General features: G+C 39.4%; 1 protein-coding gene across 1 annotated transcript in view; it reads left to right on the plus strand.

The window, feature by feature from the left end:
• The window catches only part of LOC117977588 (tubulin beta-8 chain-like), a 122,121-nt gene that overhangs the window by 38,424 nt on the left and 65,150 nt on the right, over positions 1–18,547 (plus strand).

The following is an 18,547-nucleotide window of genomic DNA, read 5'->3' on the forward strand; positions in this document are numbered from 1 at the left end:
AATAAACTTGAGAGGTCTTTTTAAAATTAGATAATCAAAGTTGAGATCACTGAGGGCTGTGTCCAGCACACACGCTAGCTGGGAAGCAGCAGAGCAGGAAGGCACAAGCACAGATTGTGGGATCCCCCTGCTTTCCAGGTCTGGCCCCTCCCTCCTCAGTGGTGTGGCCTTGGGGCCAGCTTCTTCATCTCTCCCTGCCTCAGTTTTCTCATCTCTAGAGCAGGGATAATAGTAAGACCTACTTCACAGGGGCATTACAGCATTAAAAGGGCATCAGGTACTTCAAATGGTGCCTTTATAATAATCACTCAGTAAATGCCTACAGTTCATTATAAGTCTAAAGGAACCCAAAGGCAAAGATTGAGCAAAGTTGATTTGGTCTGCCCAGTGAAGAATACTTTCTGTATTTTGTAGTAAGGCTGACTTTAAAAATAGAGGTAGTGGATGTTGTTGTTTCTCTTTCTCTGCCCTTCCCCACGTATGTGAGGCCTTTCAGGAGCCCAGGCACACATGCAGTGCCAATTTGCTCCCAGATCCAAGGGTGTTCAGAAGTGGACTTCGAATTTCAAATAGCTGTGATTTTATTTAACTTTATTGAATTCTAGTTTTATTATATTACCACCAGAGAGTTTGGCCTTTAAGATCTCTAATTCTTTGAAATGATTAAGTTTTCCTTTGTGGCCTTCTTTATAATTGATTTTTGTAAATATTCTATTGATGTGTGAAAAAAAATACAGATTCTCTATTTGAAGGATGTACTTTCTTTCTGTTTATCTAATTCTTCCACATCTTTACTTGTTTAGAATTGTCAGATTTGAGGAGATATGCAGTCATGCACTACATAACGATGTTTTGGTCAATGACCGACCGCGTGTAGTGTAGTGGCCACATAAGATTGTTTCCTTTTTTTACTGTACCTTTCCTATGTTTAGATATATTTAGATACACAGATACTTGCCATTATGTTACAGTTGCTGTTCAGTGCATTAATATGTTGTATAGGTCTGTAGCCTAGCTGTGTAGGTGTTGTGTAATACACTCTGTGATGTTCACACAATGAGGAAATTACCTAGCAATGCATTTCTCAGATCAGATTGTATCCCCCTTGTTAAGCGACCCATGACTGTATAAAAAACTTCCTATAATATTTGTGTTTTTAAGGAATGTTCATTAAATTCCCAACAGACTTTGCTTTATGGCTAATTAGGCTGATGGACGATTACAGTTTCTTTGTTAATTGTCTTTTTCCCTGTTATCTTAGTTACCAGTTTAACCTGAAATGTAATCTTGTCAACTATGAACATGGCCCTTCTCACCTCTATGCTTATGTTTGCCTCGTGATGTCCATTCTGTAGTCCTCTGTGGGTAACTAGTCTAAACTGACTGTGCTAAGCTAATCCCGTGCCTTCTGCTGATGATTTCAGTCTTTTAAAAGGAATTTTAAAACATGATATTAAAGAAATGTAGAAAACTTATTTCGATGATAGGAGGGGAGGTAGTCGGGAAGGCCTTATCTCCCAGGGAACACATATTCTCTGTTCTGGTATTTCTTCCCCTAGTGGAGCAGCAGTTCCAAACCCAAATGTTGTCTCAGGGGTCCTTTTCACTTTTTAAAATTACTGAGGACCCCAAAGAGATTTTGGTCATGTGAGTTATATCTATTAACGTTTGCCACATTAGAAATTAAAACAATTTTAAAAATATTTCTCCATTTATTTAAAAGTAAGGACTGGGCTGGGTGCAGTGGCTCACGCCTATAATCCCAGCACTTTGGGAGGCCGAGGTGGGCGGATCACCTGAGATCAGGAGTTTGAGACCAGCCCGGCCAACATGGTGAAACCTGTCTCTACTAAAAATACAGAACTTAGCCAGGCATACAGAAAATTAGCCGGGTATGGTGGCATGCACCTGTAATGCCAGCTGCTCGGGAAGCTGAGGCTGGAGAATCACTTGAACCCAGGAAGCAGAGGTTGCAGTGAGCCGAGATCGGGCCATTGCACTCCAGCCTGGGGGACAAAAGTGAAACTCCGTCTCACAAAACAAAACAAAACAAAACAAAGAGTAAGGACTGTATGTCTCACACCTTGGCACACCCTCCTGGTGTCTGGTGTGATGGAGGGGATTATTCCTCATCTCTGCTCCTGAGTTCAGTCTTCCATAATGTAGCATGTTGGACTGTATGTCTCACACCTTGGCACACCCTCCTGGTGTCTGGTGTGATGGAGGGGATTATTCCTCATCTCTCCTGAGTTCAGTCTTCTGTAATGTAGCATGCTGGGGCCTCTGGAGCACTTCACTGCACACTAACGAATGTGAGGATGGAAAAGGAAAATCATATCTTAGTGAAACTGTGGAAATAGTTTAGACCTCGGGCTCCCCTAACAGGCCCCTAGACGATGCTTTGGGAACCGTGGTGGTAGAACTCTCTCTCCCAGACTCACTCTGCCCTGACGCCTCTTATTGGTGAGAAACAGGCATGTGTAACTCTTCTTTTTCCTTTGAGGAATAAAAGATATTTGTACATTTTGGTCTGTTTCTTTCATGTCTTCAGTGCTGTAGGGCAAGAAGCCTATCTGGGGAGGCTTTGGTTATTAAGCAATGCTTACGGCTGGCTGGCTTCATCTCAGTCTAGGATTCAGATTAGGAAATCCATTGTTGTGTGAATCTGAATCGCATCCGCCAGTCCAGCTATTATTAGCGATAATGCTGATAACCTCAGTTGGCCTGAATCCTTTGTCTCTAAATTGATTCTGAAGTGAAGCAGGGAAAAGGGGTGCTATTCAACACTAAAACAAGAAATTTAATAACAATATTCAGTTAATTTGAAAAGATAAAGGAACAGGATTGAAATTTTAACAATGGTCTTCTCAGCTTTGCTTGGCCTAACCTAATCTTATCTCTGGCCAGTGCCCTCAACTGGTGTGTTTTAGTGTAAGATATTTTTATGTAAATATGTTAGAAATCACAGAATGTTTTTCCCCCAAAGATTATCATGTAATTGTCACATTTATAATGTTATTTGTGGCTCAGTATATGACTTAGTGATTTCTCATTCTGGAAATCAAGAAAGGCTGGAAGGAGAATTGGAAGGAAGGGATGAAAAACTCCATTTTCAGAGAAATAAGAGGCAGATGCAATTCACACACTCTAAAATGTGCATGAGGCTTACCAAAAGCAGCTAAGCCTGGGCAGCGATAGTATAGGCGGAACTGAGCAGAAGGGCTCAGGCTAACAAAAGCACTCGTCAGGGCCAGGTCTAGAAGTCGAGCCCCACATACCCTGTGCACTGAGAGGCTGAGTCGCAGATGTTCAACTCCAGCTTGCAGAGTGCAGAAGTTCCAGGGAGGACCACTGACAGCAAAGGGCTTCCTGGATCCAGTTTTACTCAGAGACATGGGCTGTGGGGTCTCCCAGGGATTCACATGCAGGTAGCGGCTGGGGGAGAGAGTGCTGGAACTGGGAAGGCTGGAAGCTGCCCTTCCCCCACCCTGAGGGCATCTGCAAAACAGGTGCCCTAGGAAGTCCCACCTCACTCTGAAATGCCTGTTAGAGAAGGTGACCATCACTGCATGGATATTCTCTAAGGAAATTGTGGGAAATGTGTCTGTGAAGCAGGATGGAATCATGACCAGACAGTTCATCATAAATGAAAAAAACAGGAAACTCATGAAGCAGTTCTGTGGCAGAAGATCCCAGTGCAGGAATGCCACAAAACAGAAAAGAGATTTTAATGAGGTTGAGTATCCCTTATCCCAAATGCTTAGAACTGGAAGTGTTTTAGATTTTGGATTTTTTCAGATTTTGGAATATTTACGTATACATAATGAGATAACTTGGGATACAAGCTTAAACACGAAATTCATGTATGTTTCACATACACCTTATACATATAACCTGAAGGTAATTTTATACAGTACTTTTAATAATTTTGTTCAACCCATCACATGAGGTCAAGTATGGAATTTTCCACTTGTGGCATCATGTCCATGCTCAAAAAGTTCCGGAGTTTGGAGGATTCTGGATTTTGGAATTAGGGATGCTCAACCTGTACAACCAAGTGAGACAGCAGGAGACAAAGTCAAGTTGGCAGAAGAAAGGATGGCAGCAGCCAGGAGAACCACCACAGAGGTGAAGGTGCGATTGGAAGGGCCCAGGAGAAGACAGATGTTTTGGGAAACACAAAAAAGGTGATGGAAAAATACGAATGAGAGAATTAATAAGAATGAAACCGTAATCATGAGTTTAAAAGGAACTAGAAAGAAAATTACAGCTGAAGAGAACAGGGAGAGGGGTTCCAGCATATTTATCATTGGAATTCAGACAGGAAAACAAAACAAAAGGACAGAACAAATATTTAAAGATAATGTTCAGGAAAATTCTGCTCAGGTAAAAATAGATGGAAGTGTACATTGTGAGAGGGCAAATTTTATGCTGGGGAAGGTTGACTGAGAACAGGTTATGAGTGTGCCATATCCTACAGGAATTATTAAACTCTGAAGATGAAGCAAGAACCTCCCAATGGGTAAACAAACATGTCATCTCTTACTGAGGGAAAAGATCAGGGTGGCTTCAAATTTCTCCAAATTCTTCAGATAGTGGAGTAATCCTTACTTATGGGATCCTCCAGGAAGAAAGGATGGCCCATGAATTTTATGTCCAGTCAAACCATCTTTTGTATCCAGTCTGCAAACAAACACTATTGATCATGTGAGAACTCAGGGAATACTCACTGTTCTCATGAGCAGTTTCGGCTGGAGAAACAGTGTCCATCAGACTGGATGTCAGTGAATCTCTACAGCGTCAGCTGTGTGGCTGAGGGTGATGGAGCAGAGTGTGAGTGGAAGGCAGAGGAGAAAAGGTCGGTGGTTAGAGGTTTGTTGACTGTCTCACCTATAATCACAGGAAGTTACTAAGATGTTATTCACTAAAATCAAGTTGTAGAGGAGAGGGATGGAAGGAAGAAGGAGCAAGATGAATGACAGTTTTATCACAATGTGGAACAGGAAACTAACAGGCTAAGATGTGTTGTATGAGGATTCCGAAGGAGAGGGAATTACATAGAGTTAAAATTCCAAAAGTAACCCCTAGTACAAAATAGTGCAAACATTTCTAAATTTCAGAAGAACTACAGAGAGAACGCAAACTTTTTCAAAAAGCTACAAAAACATGTTATAAAAGTAAGACCAAACGTTGTATCTATACATGTAAACACATAACTTTATACACATAACCTGAAGGCTGGTAAAAGTAAAAGATTTCAGATTGAATCAAAAAGTGAAACCCAACTCCAAGTTGTACGTAAGAAGCACACCTAAAACAGAGATTTACAAAAGTTGAAAATAAAAGAATGAAAAGATATACTAGGCAAAAGTAAAAAATAAAGTGGGACAAAAAGCATTAAAGGACACGCAAATTCGTGAAGCGTTCCATATTTTAAAAAAAAAAAAAAAAAAAAAAAGCATTAAAGGAAAGCAGCAGCCCACTTTTTCCTGCCATGATGCACATCAGAGTAAGGGCAACTGGAAAAGCAGGGCAACCCTGTAGGGGCAGGTGGAGCAGCGGCGAGGGCCTCGGTCATCATTCCCACAGGAGACCTCTACTTCGTGGGTTCTGTCACAGGGATTTGTTACTGTGGCTTCCCAGAATACAAATTCTACAATTTTGTATTTTAGTGCAATTTATTTGCTATTTAATAATGAGTTTTCAAATACAAAATGCTATTTAATAATGAGTTTTGGTGTTGTGTTTCCTTCTTAATTTCTACATGGAAGGGCTGTTTGATTTATTGATTGTCTGTTCAGCAAACAACTGTGAGTATGGGCTTAGGTTGTGAAAATATTTGTTAGTGCCCAACCATTCATTCTAGCCTCTTTCTGGTGTGCCCTTTTGATACAGAGGCTGGAAAGCTAAAAGCTCCATTTCAGACTCTTGCAGCCTGGGCTCTGGGAGGAGATATGCTTCCACTAACTAAATGAATGCCTGCAAGACTAGAAGACAGAGCTGCAGGCTGCGGCTGCCTCAGCTCCCTTGTATGAAGGTCTCTTCAGGTTTGCATGGGTAGTGACTGTTTCCTATACTTGGACTCTGACTGATACAGTGACTTAATTTAGGATGGCATGTTAGAAATCTTCATGCGTGTGTATTATATCACTGTGGTTTGTAATTCCATATTAAATTCTATTCCATTTGAGTCCATTCCATTCCAAGTGGGGCTATTTAAAAATATATGAAATAAATAATAGTAGAGGTAATTGACAGAGCAAAATTATGAAGGCAGGATGAGAATGACTCAAGTTTGGGAAATGCTGAGAAAGCAGATGCCCAAGGGCTATGAAAACTTAAAAAAATAGGTAGCACTTGATTTTGATTGGCTGAATGAGATGATGTGTTTGATCATTTATGGGGTTGGCATTTGGCAACATGCACTGGGTGGCTGGGATCACTGTTTATTAAAAAATATTTGAGTCTCTACTTTGCACTAGATACTCTTTTAGTCTCTTGGAAAAGGGATTGGGGGGGCAGGCAGGATAAAAACAAATCATTTATGCCCACAAGAAAATTGCAGGAAGATAAAAGTCATGAAATAAACTCTGTGCTTCTAATTTAATTTTTTTTATAGATTATGAGGAAAAAGTTTTGCTCACTATCAGCTAGGAAAGCTGTCTTAGCACAACCATTCATTCTTGCACAAATCAAAATCAAGACGAGCCAGATTTAATTTAATATTTTTTTACAGATTATGAGAAAAAAGTTCTAATTTAATTTTTTTATAGATTATGAGAAAAAAGTTTTGCTCACTATCAGCTAGGAAAGCTGTCTTAGCACAACCATTCATTCTTGCACAAATCAAAATCAAGATGAGCCAGAAGTCTCCATTCTGACAGCTTCTAATGGAGAAGCTACATTTACTGGACATGGGGAAAGTTGCTGGGCTCTAAGGACTGTGCTCATTTCTTGAACTAGATAAATGGTCTTGGTGTAGCATAATACCAAAACTTCTTGTCGCAGCCCATAAGGACAGAACTCAATCAGCCTGAAAAGGAAGTCAGTGACTCCGACTCAACACAGGAATGTTCTGTGATTCCTAAAGAAGGATGTAGGAGTGTGGCTCAATTCAACCACAGTCTGTGGCCCTGTGCCTCTGCCTTGACATGAGTGGGATTTCCCAGCTGGTCATTTTCTTCTTATCTAAGACATTGGGAACAAATTACTTGACCTCCTCTGGGCTTCAGTACTCCCACTCATCAAATTAGAGGACTGGGCCATCGCTAGGCTCTCTTTAGGCATCATATTTTAGTTTCTGTGATTTTAAATTTGAGAAGGGGTGTCTAAGGGAGAATACATAGGGGAGGGGGAAAGGCTTATTAAAAGTGTAGTTAGACACTGCATTTTTAAGAATTGCATTTTGTAATAATACCTTTACCTAATCAGGACTGACAATCTTACCTGATGATAGCACCTGGAGGAATGGCTGCATTCAAAAATAAAAATGAAATAAAACAAGACCTTATTTGAACTTAGCAATAATGCTGATTCCTCTTTTTGATTTGAGGAGGTTATAGCTGTTGTAAATGCTTGAATTGGGTCTGCCCAGGCAAAACGGAGTCAAGAGTCCATGTCTGATGAATTTTAACAATGTAGACAATAAAAAGGGTTGCTTAAACTGCCCCTCTTTTACCAAAACACATTTACAAATGAAAGAACAACACTTCCATTTTTTAAAAACATTTTTTGAGATGAAGTCTTGCTTTGTCACCCAGAGTGGAGTGCAGTGGTGCGATCTTGGCTCACTGCAAACTTTGCCTCCCGGGTTCAAGTGATTCTCCTGCCTCATCCTCCCGAGTAGCTGGGACTACAGGCGCCCACCACCATTCCTAGCTAATTTTTGTATTTTTAGTAGAGACAGGGTTTCACCATGTTGGCCAGGCTGGTCTCGAACTCCTGACCCCAGGTGATCCGCCGACCTCGGCCTCCGAAAGTGCTGGGATTACAGGCGTGAGCCAACACGCGTGGCCAAAAAATTTCCATTTTTAATTGCAGGGTCTGGGGAATTAAAATGCATCCATAATTTCTTGCATCTCTCCGCTCGGGCTTGCATGAATGCAGAGGGATGGGGAGGACTTCTTGAGGCAAGCATCCCCCTCTTGTCGCCTGCCATCTGGAGAGAGAGGGCTGTGATTTATCTCACTTTAATCAGGAAGGACCCGATGGGTGGATGGAGAGGTCGGATGGCTTTGTTGCTCCATGTGGGAAAGAAACGGACAGAGTGAATTTGTGTATGATCCCTAAGGAGAAAGCGTCTTTGTGCTCTATTTCTTTTTGACCTGGAGCCCCTGAAAGCAAGCTAGTTACAAGTTGAAATAGGCCGTTTCTAAAGTGTGATTTTGTTTGTGTATGAGCCTTGATTACAAAGGGGAAAAAAACCCGCTTAATTTACATACACCAGATGTAGTGCAGGATCCCCCGGGCTGTCTTTTCAGGTATCAGGAAACTTTGATGAAAGTCGCTTGTCTCATCTAGGAGTCATTTCATATTGTTTAGCAGAGCCTGGTATTAACATTTCCTTCCAACTGTTTACTGGAATCTGTGTGTTCCCTTCAAGTGATGCATACTAGGTGCACAGGCTTCCTGCCACTGTCATCCTAATCTTTCCGTGCAGACAGGAGCAGAGGGGAGAGCGCTGAGCCAGGCCCCAGCTTGCTTTTCTTTCCTGACTCAGCCCGGCTCCGCTGCACTTCTCAGCTCTTGCTGTAGGTGGTGCTGTTTGACCATTTTCCTCATGTGACCCTCCACTTGGTAATATAAATTCATTCGGAGGATGACCTGATATCAAAAAAAATTCCTTTTGATTAGTAGAATCAACTTGTTTCTTCACACGATACTCTTCCCACTGAGACACATGGAGACAATTCTGACTCCAGGTTTGCAACCTTGAGATTTCTCTCAGATGCAATAAAAAAAACAAAAAAGCATTTTGAGTGGCACGGTGATGCCTAGTGCATGATCATGTTTGTCTGCTCAAACATAAAAGGGAAACTGGTGGGTTTGAGGATGCCCAGCAGCACGATAGCTGCCAATGTAAATGAGCGGTGTAGAGAGAGAGGGGGCGGGAGGGGACTACAAACTTCAGAATATGAGCTGATCGTTTATAAGTTTAAAAAAAAAAAAAACAAGTCAAAAGGGAGCCCAGGATGGTGCAGGAAAAAGGAGAAAGGAAGATTTTCCTTGCAGCTAATCAGGAGAGTTCATAAGGGCTGATTACATGTGTGGAAGCCTTAAGTTCTTTTTTTTAAAAAATGTGAAAGTTTGCATGTATGTATGTATGTATGTATGTATAGCTTCGTGTATTACCATTATTATTGCAATCAGCAAATGGATTTACTTCCTTTATCTCATGGGCTCCTTCCCACTCACTTCTGGCAGCACATTTTCCTTTCTCCTTCATCCCAGAACACCAAAGAACAGATGCGCTTCCTAACCCTGGCTCCAGGGGACTTTATACAATGTAAGCAGTGCACCTCTAACGTGGGTCACTGCTTAGAGAACGTGTGTCCCATTTTAAAACTGTGACTCCTGTATATTTTGCAGTGCTTATTTTAATAAGAGACATTGGACTTGTGACTTATTTTTCATGGAGGAGTGAGCTTAATGGTTGAAAGTAATCGATAAACTTGTTTTTCCTCTGATGCCATCAGCCAAGATCCTATGGCAATAGTAAGAGGATGACACTGGGCTGGCACCCCCTCCATAACATATTTGGACCATTTTTTCCCCCCAGAATGCACATGCAATAGCTTTGGTTTGGTAAGAGAGAGATGGTGTACTTGGTTTCCTTCTGTCACACTTTTGGTGAAATGAATTAGACTTTTAAATCAGGAAATTCAGCGAGATGAGTTAGATTTTTACACAAGAGCAGTGGAGGACTTCCAGCTGGTTGGGGGAATGATACGGAAATATCTTGCTAAATCAGGGTCTGGTGGAATGCTGCTACCCTGGCAGGCTCCTCTTCACAGGGAGCAATCTCTGGGTTGCTTATAGAACAGAGCGAGCAGGAGGCATAGCATGGTCTTGCTCGTGGGAAGACCCGGTGTTCAGATGTTTGTCATTAGGAACTGGGTGTGAGCTTTTTCAAGCTAAACTGAAGCAGCAGTTCTATTAGGAAGAGCCTCCCAGATCAGCATCTTCTGTTTCTGGATACTCTCCCTTTGAAAAGCCAGATTTCAGCAAAAAGCTTTGCTAATGGTGAAATTGCACAACTGAAACCCTATGGGAGCAATGGGAAAGATGGAGAAAGAGGTGGTTATATCATGTACTTCAACAGTTTATTTAGAGGCTGTTGATGTTAGAATAACAAGCCAAGACAAACAAAAATACTCATTTTGGATGAAAATATTGTCTTTTCATGTTATTATAGATAGCTGAGTCCTAAGACTTATACAGAAACACATTTTCCTAATGAGTGGCTGATTTTTCTGGTTGTGCAAGTAATATCCAAATTATTGTACAAATTTTTGGCTCAGGAGCAAACATTGTATTGCATATTGAGCTAATCACTTGCCCTTTCTAAGGTAAGCCCTTACCTCTGCTTTCCCTTCATCTTGTCATTTCTGTTTGTTGGGTACAGGTTTCCTGTTGGTTCTTTCTGTTGGCTCTGATGTAACATGAATGAAGTTCTTAACATCCTTTCAGACATAAACACAACTTAGCTCATTGTTTCTGAGTTCCTATAGAGGTTTTCTTGCCCCTGAGACTTTCGTGTCAGACAGCTGGATGTTGCTGTGTTCAAGGCTCTATATGTTGATTTTGTATCCTACAACTTTACTGATTTCACCTATCAGTTCAGTTCTAACAGTTTTCAAATTTTATTTATTTGTTTTTGTTTTTTAAATATTGTATGTTTCATTTTAGAGTCAGGAGGGTAGATGTACAGGTTTCTTACACAGGTATATTGCATGGTGCTGAGGTTTGGGCTTCTAATGATCCCACCACCCAAGCAGTGAGCATAGTAATCGATAGGTAGTTTTTCAACCCTTGCTCCCACCATCCTTCCCTCCCACCTTTGGAGTCCCCCAGTGTCTATTGTTCCCTTCTTTGTGTTGAGTTCTAACCTTTTTTTAGTGAAGTTTGTAGGGTTTTCTATATATAACAAGATCATGCTGTCAGTAGAGACAATTTCACTTCTTCCTTTCCTATTAGGATGCCTTTTATTTCTTTCTATTGCCTAATTACCCTGAGAAGTGGTGTCTGTGGGCATCCTTGTCTTGTTCCTGATGGTAGAGGAAAAGTTTCAACTTTTCACCATTGATTATGGTGTTAGCTATGGGTTTGTCATATATGGCCTTTATTTTGTTGGGATACAGTCCCTCAATACGTGATCTGTTGGGTTTTTTTTTTTTTAACCATGAAAGGGTTTCAAATTTTGTCAAAAGCTTTTTCTATATCTATTGAGATGGCCATATAGTTTCTATCCTTTATTTTTCTAATATGGTATATTATATGTATTGATTTGCTTATGTTGACCCATGACATGATCATGGTGAATGGTTCTTTCAATGTGCTATTGAATTTGGTTTGCTAGGATTTTGTTGAGGATTTTTGCATCTATGTAGATCAAGGATATTGGCCTGTCATTTTCCTTTCTTGTAGTGTTCTTGTCTGGCTTTGGAATCAGGGTAATGCTGGCCCTGTAAGATGAGTTTGGAAGTATTCCCTCCACTTCAGCTTTTTGGAAGAGTTTGAGAAGGACTGGTATTAGTTCTTCTTAAAATATTTGGTAGAATTAATCTGGGAAGCCATCTGGTTTTGGGTTTTTCATTGATAGGAGACATTTTCTTACTGATTCAACCTCCTTGCTTGCTATTAGTCTGTTCAGATTTTTTAATTTCTTCATGAGTCAATATTGGTAGGTTTTATGTGTCTGGGAATTTATCCATTTCTTCTAGATGATCCAGTTAGTTAGTGTGTAATTATACCTAACAGTTTCTTAGGATCCTTTGTATTTCTGTGATATTGGCTATGATGTTTCATCTTTCATTTCTGATTTTATGCTATATTGAAAACATGAGGCATAGCAGGTAGGGGGCACTGGTCAGGACTTGGGGTATAAACTGGCAGATGTTAAGGTGGGTGATTCTGGTTAACTCAGAAACTCCGAAGTCCCGTGTGGAAGAATTAACTGCCTGTACTCACCTAGTAATGTATATCCTTGGTCAAAAAAAGATCCAGCTGAGAATGTTGGATGAAGGGACCAAATCAATATTCATCATTATATTGAAAACAAGTCAGATTGGCTGTGGTCTTTTGACAGCAGGTCAGTGGCTAAGTCTATTTGAACAAAGTTAGGGCAGGTTCAAGGGAGAATCCTGAGATCGGTATTCTTTGTTCCATACAAACTTGCCTTTCAGTTTCTTCTCCCCATGCCTCCAGGATGTCCCTGCACAGCCCGTAGGGGCCCCTCCTTCAGTACCTTGCCTTACGAAGGGGAGAAAATGAGTTTTCCAATGTTAGCATATATTTAGCCTTCCAAAATTTCTATTTCTATTTTAGGGGAGCTCTAGGAAAACAGCAGATTACTCTAAATCCCCAGGTAAAAATCTGAAATGGTGGAATTTCATATGACCAGGAGACATATTTTGGGGCAAGTGGGCTTTTCACAATCACTTGGACATGAAGGCATCTGCTTCTTCTATGCCTAAAATATTCCTTCAATTTAGTAGTTTAATTCCTCTTCCTCTTTTTCAAATTTCAAGACAATACATGTAGTGACTGAACAATTTGGATCCAAGTTTCACTATTTAACTGCCAGTGTGACCTTGGGCGAGTCACTTAATCTTTTCAAGGCTCAATTTCATCATGTAAAGTAGAAGTACAAACAATCCCTGACTTACAATATTTTGACTTATGATTTTTCAACTTTAAGATAGTTTGAAAGCAATACACATTCAGCAGAAGCTGTACTTTGAGTACCCATACAACCATTCTGTTTTCCACTTTCAGTACAGTATTCATTATATTACATGAGATATTCAAAGCCCACTTTATTATAAAATGGGCTTTCTGTTAGATGATTTTGCCTAACTGTAGGTTAATGTGAGTGTTTAAGGTAGGCCGAGCTAAGCTATGATGTTTAGTAGGTTAAGTGTATTAAATGCGTTTTCAGCTTACAATATTTTCATAAGTTTATTGGAATATAACCCCATTGTAAATTGAGGGGTATTTGTAATAATGATATCTCTTCAAGGAGACTTTGTGAGCCTCTCATAGGAAAACGCATACACAGATGCGTAAAAATATATAATCTTTCTTTTCCATACATATGATATTCTTTAAGGATATTCAAAAATCTGGAAACAGTTGCCTCCAGGGAGATAAATGGTAGTGGGTTGGGAAACTTTTAACTGTATATGCTTTTGTACCTTTTGCATTTTGAATCAGATGAATGTATAATCTACATAAAATATTAAGATTAAAACATCACCGAATAACTTATCAGGAGTTTGGTGAACATAAGGGAAGGACACCTATGGTGGCTGTATTTTATTCAGTGTTGGTCACTGTTGGGCACTTCATAGAGCTTATTTCATTTCATCCTCACAAGCGCCGTAGGAGGAAGGGGCCCCAGAGGGATTCATGGTTAGAATAGCAGAGTAGGAGCATTTGGCAGCTATATTCTGTGTAGGTGATAACTTTAAAGATATTTTTGTTATAAAATGTTTCAAATATACAAAAAATATAGAGAAGCAGTTTTCTATAGTTATTAAATATTCTTAATGGGTAGTCACAGAAATTATCATCCAAAGTGGGATATTCTTGTGAGAAAAAGGAGGTTCTATTTATAATTATGGTGGGATAACAAACTTAAGATGAACAGCTCTAGACAAACTGGGTTGTATGGTTCCTGGAAAACAAGGATTACTGTAAATGTGAGTCCCGCCTTGTGCTTCTCTCTGTCCCACCAAGAAAATATGATCTTGATACAGATGTTCATTGTGTCAAGGCAACCATGGCAACCATGATCTAGATACACTGTTTAAGTTTTATGCTGATCCTACCTATATATGTCTCAGGAACTTTCCAGAGTTTCCTTTGAGTGCTTCTAAATTTTGCATAAATGGTATGTTGTCCCTTGTCTCTTTTTAAAACCAGTAAGCCATTTTCCCTTATTTTCCTGGAAAATTAAAGGAACAAAGACCAGGAAATAACAATGTATTAGCTAAGGTTCTGTTGATTGAAAGCAACAGAACCTAATTCTGGCTAGCTTAAACCATGCTAGGATTTAATGAAGAATACTGCAGAATCTTAGATATCTTATGACTGGGAAAGAGGAGGTTCAGGCAGTTCCTGGGATGTCAGCAACAGGTAGCTGTCAATTAACTGCCCCCACACCACCCACTGCTGCCGTCATCAATATAGCACACCACGATGGCTCCCAGCCTCTGTACGTCTGGGTTCCAGTGTTCAAATTCTAGAGACAGCAAGAGAAATCCCATTGAGTCAGGGATCCTTCCCTGGGTCACACTCCCTGCATATGGTCAGAAATGCAGGATTATGTAGTAAAGACACAGCTAAAGAGGACCCACTTCACTGTTTTGGGACCATTTGCAGGGGAGGCAAAATTATGAGCTACGCACTTAAAGAGGTGATAACCATAAGTTTGCAGGAAAAAAAATATTGGAGAAGAGAAGGATAACACTATGCTACAGTTTCTTCTGAAAATGGACGAAGGGAACAGCATTTCCATTTGGAAATTCTCTCCTGGCATTTCAATATTTATGGATTCTGAATTCTGAGAAAAATCAGTTGAGAAATTAGGAAAATGGGAAGGAACATTCTAATTTTCCTGTGAAAATTACAGCTTAATAGTCAGTATAGAGAACTTACTGGCTTGAAGAAATGCACTGACTTCAAGTCAAGCAAGATGAGGAAGCACTGACATGTGGAGATGAAAGTTAAGGTGAACAGGACAGGAGCAGTAAAGGAGCCTCAGTCAGACTTTCTTGTATCTGTTGCTGTGTTATAAGTGTGTGTTCATGGCCTTGTCCACTGCTAACAGTGAACCATTTCTGCAAATAAATATTAATGTGTTCATAGGCATAGTATATGTTTTACAAATCCTATGAGAGGTTTTCTAAGAAATGCCAAGTTTTAGAAACAAAATATGCCCTTAAATCGGCCATTTTGACAGTTGCTTCTTTCTAGTGCTGTTCATCTTGCCAGGAGATCAGAATGTTACGTTATTTAAATGGTATTGGAGGGGATGATTGATGCCTTGTTTACCAATGTCATGTAAACAATGATTAAAGCATTAAGTATTTGTGGTGTTACCTTTCAATCTTTAAAGGACTTTTCTTTAGCATTTATTTTGTGATAATAATCATTTCTTTTTAATGTTTTCTCTATTAATGCTATTGGATTTTATAATCTTGTTACAATATGTTGGCTCATAATAATAAATCATCATTTGTTATCATATCTTTTTAAAACAGAAGACTACTAAAACTTTTCATGTAATCCTGTTACAGAAAAAAATGACTATTTGCTTGTTATTATAGTCACTTATTATTTTTCAAAAACTTGTAAGTGAAGTGTTATGAAAATCATATGAATTTGGGAATTCCCAAGCATTCTCAGAAATTCTATTTCCTTGTTCCCAAATCCCAATGATTAATATCTGCCAGGAGTCGGAAAACAGTGAAAGGAAGTAACATCCTATGTTGGATACCTGATAGGGGTAGTGAAGAAACGTTATTGCTGAGCTCTGTGTTACGCTCACGAATGATGCCATTGAGGAAGTCACGCTTGTTGAAAGGAACGCAGATACACAAAGAGTTTTGCTGCTGTCTGTTGGATAAGAACCCCCTGGTCGATTTCAGCTCCTACTGCAAGTTACAAAAATCAATCCAATGATAAATGAAAAGTGACCAGTGTGCTGGGAAATAACTTATTTTTTGGCTTCAGAGGAAATTTTAGAAACAGTGCCAAGTGAAACGTAAAAACAAACTACGAAGACGTTCATGAATTTCCCTCTGAAGCTGACAGCCGTATTTTAGCAGATGGAGCTCCTACTATTAGCCCAACTCTTGGGTTGAAACAGTGTGTCCAGGAAACCCTATGTTAAAACGCAATGTGTTGGGGATATTGTTCCTCTATTTGCTTGAGTTAATTTTCAAATTAGTGTACTCTTGCTTAGCTGTGCTCTGAGGGAATGAACAAAAGATTGGTAAACTCTGATGGAGAACACTGGTCAGGCAGGGCACATAGAATCCCTGGGGATGGTGGTTCCTGACAAATGGGGGGGAGGACCTGAGCCAGGCTTGGGCTGGGCTGGAGGAACATGAAGATGGGATCTACTCACAACCCCCAAAACTGAGGGGTCCTGATAACACATTATTTCACCCTCAGCCATGCAAATTCATTATTTTTATGGATAAAATAGCTTTAAAAAACTAATTTACATTGAAATGTTAAAATATTTATGTAGAGATTAGAAATATTTATATAGAGATTATTGGGAATCCCCTCCTAAAGCCCAAACATAAAAACTACCAAAAAAAAAAAAAAAAAATTCCGTGTAGGCTAAGATTGCAAATGACTGATGGAATGTAATTTAAATTAAACATGGAAAATATATTTCCTCTTTAATAAAGATCTAAATTCTATTCTTTTTAGGAGCCTTCAGAAATGAAATTCAACTATTAAAAAAAGTATAGAGAAGCCTTTAGAAAAGAAACTTTTCTTTTGCTGTATTATATAATAAAGAACTTTGATGAGAATAGTTCTAAAGTGTTTAATAATCGATTACACTGATGTTTCTAGGTATTGCGGGGAACACCTAGAAATTAAATCTTCATCTTTGGCAGATCAGAGGCCTATTATTTTTAGGTAAAACAATTAAAATCTGCTTTTAATAAATCACAAATTTTGCAAGTTAGCCATTAATAGTAAGTGCTTTTCAAAGTTGGGCCCAATACATGAAAAAGCCAGAAAAACATACCTGCATTAGTTTTGCCCATCACCTTCTTATGCTGGCCTCAGGAGATTTATTAACAGCATTCAATATTTTAGGTAGGCTGGATGTGGTGGCTCATGCATGTAATCCCAGCACTTTGGGAGACTGAGGTGGGAGGATGGCTTGAGGCCAGGAGTTCAAGACCAGCCTGGTCAACCTAGTGAGCCCCTCGGTCTCTCTGAAAAGAAAAAAAAAATTTAGGTATCCTGTGGCTACCTCCAAAAACAAACTCCAGAGGAACTGAATTTTTTTTTTATTTCATGTGTTGGGATAATGGCTTCTTTTGCAGTTACTTACGAAGAATTTAAGGGTCAGTAAAAATATTTTTTCATCCTTAATAACATGAATTCTCTAATTTGTATGTGATATAATGCTAGATATTGTGCCAAAATGGTTACATAGACATAATCCATGCCCATTTTCAAAGATAATACTAATATAGAGAATAAGAATCATTATTATTGTAGTAATTATTATTTTAGTAATAGTAGTAATAATCAAAACAATTACATCAAACACTTATTAAACCCTTATTATGTGACAGGTACTGTGTAAGCAATTTCCACATATTAGCTCCTTAAATGTGATCACTAACCCCATGAGGTAGGTAGCATTATGTCCATTTTATAGATGCAGAAACTGAGCTTTGAAGAGGGAAAGCAACTTGCCCAAGGCCATGCAGGCAGTCATTGATAAGGGTGGGGAGCGAGAAGTTGAAGTCTGAGATGTAAGTTCACAGACACGAGTACGCAAACATGTACAAGATACTCGTATGACATGTGGGGTTGCTTGAAATATGTAATTGACTTTCCCCAGCACAAGAAAGTGTTTGGACAGATTTCAAAGGGATCTAACACTTCCTTAGAGGACTGCCCTACGACATTTTTCCGTGTGCTTTTCTGCCTCTTGTCCTATACTTTTGGCATTTCTTCTGCTCTTAGAGGCAGTGAGTCAACAGCATATTTTTAGCACCTCCTGTGTGCATAGAAGTGGCCCCTGACTCAATGGGAGTGTATAACTACCATGGGCCAAATCAGTGTGCTTTCCTGTCAGCCAGGGGATTATAGAAGAACACGCTCCCCTGATTCCAACAGAACTTGCTGCCACTCTGATGTCTTCATTGTAAGGTCTCTAAATGAATGTTCAAGAAATTCATGTTAAAGGCATGTGTCATATGTGTAACTTGTAAACATTTGTGTACTTGTCTCCGTGTCCTTACACCTCATGCTTCAACTCTTGTTTGTACCTTTATCAATGACTACCTGCGTGCTGTGTGGCTTTGGACCAATTGCTCACCCCCTCTAAAGCTCAGTTTCTGCATCTGTAAAATGGATATAATGCCATATATACATAGATATAGATAGACATACACAAATATATATACACACACATATATGTGTGTATATACATATATATATAATATACAAACTGAAATATATAGTTATATAAATATTTCAGTTTAAGTTTCAAAAATCACTGGAGGGTATTTTTATAATACCCTTCGGCAATTTTACCTGCTGCCTTTGCACATTCTGGTGA

Source organism: Pan paniscus, chromosome X (genome assembly GCF_029289425.2).
Source record: "Pan paniscus chromosome X, NHGRI_mPanPan1-v2.0_pri, whole genome shotgun sequence".
NCBI classification, from domain to species: Eukaryota; Metazoa; Chordata; class Mammalia; order Primates; family Hominidae; genus Pan; species Pan paniscus.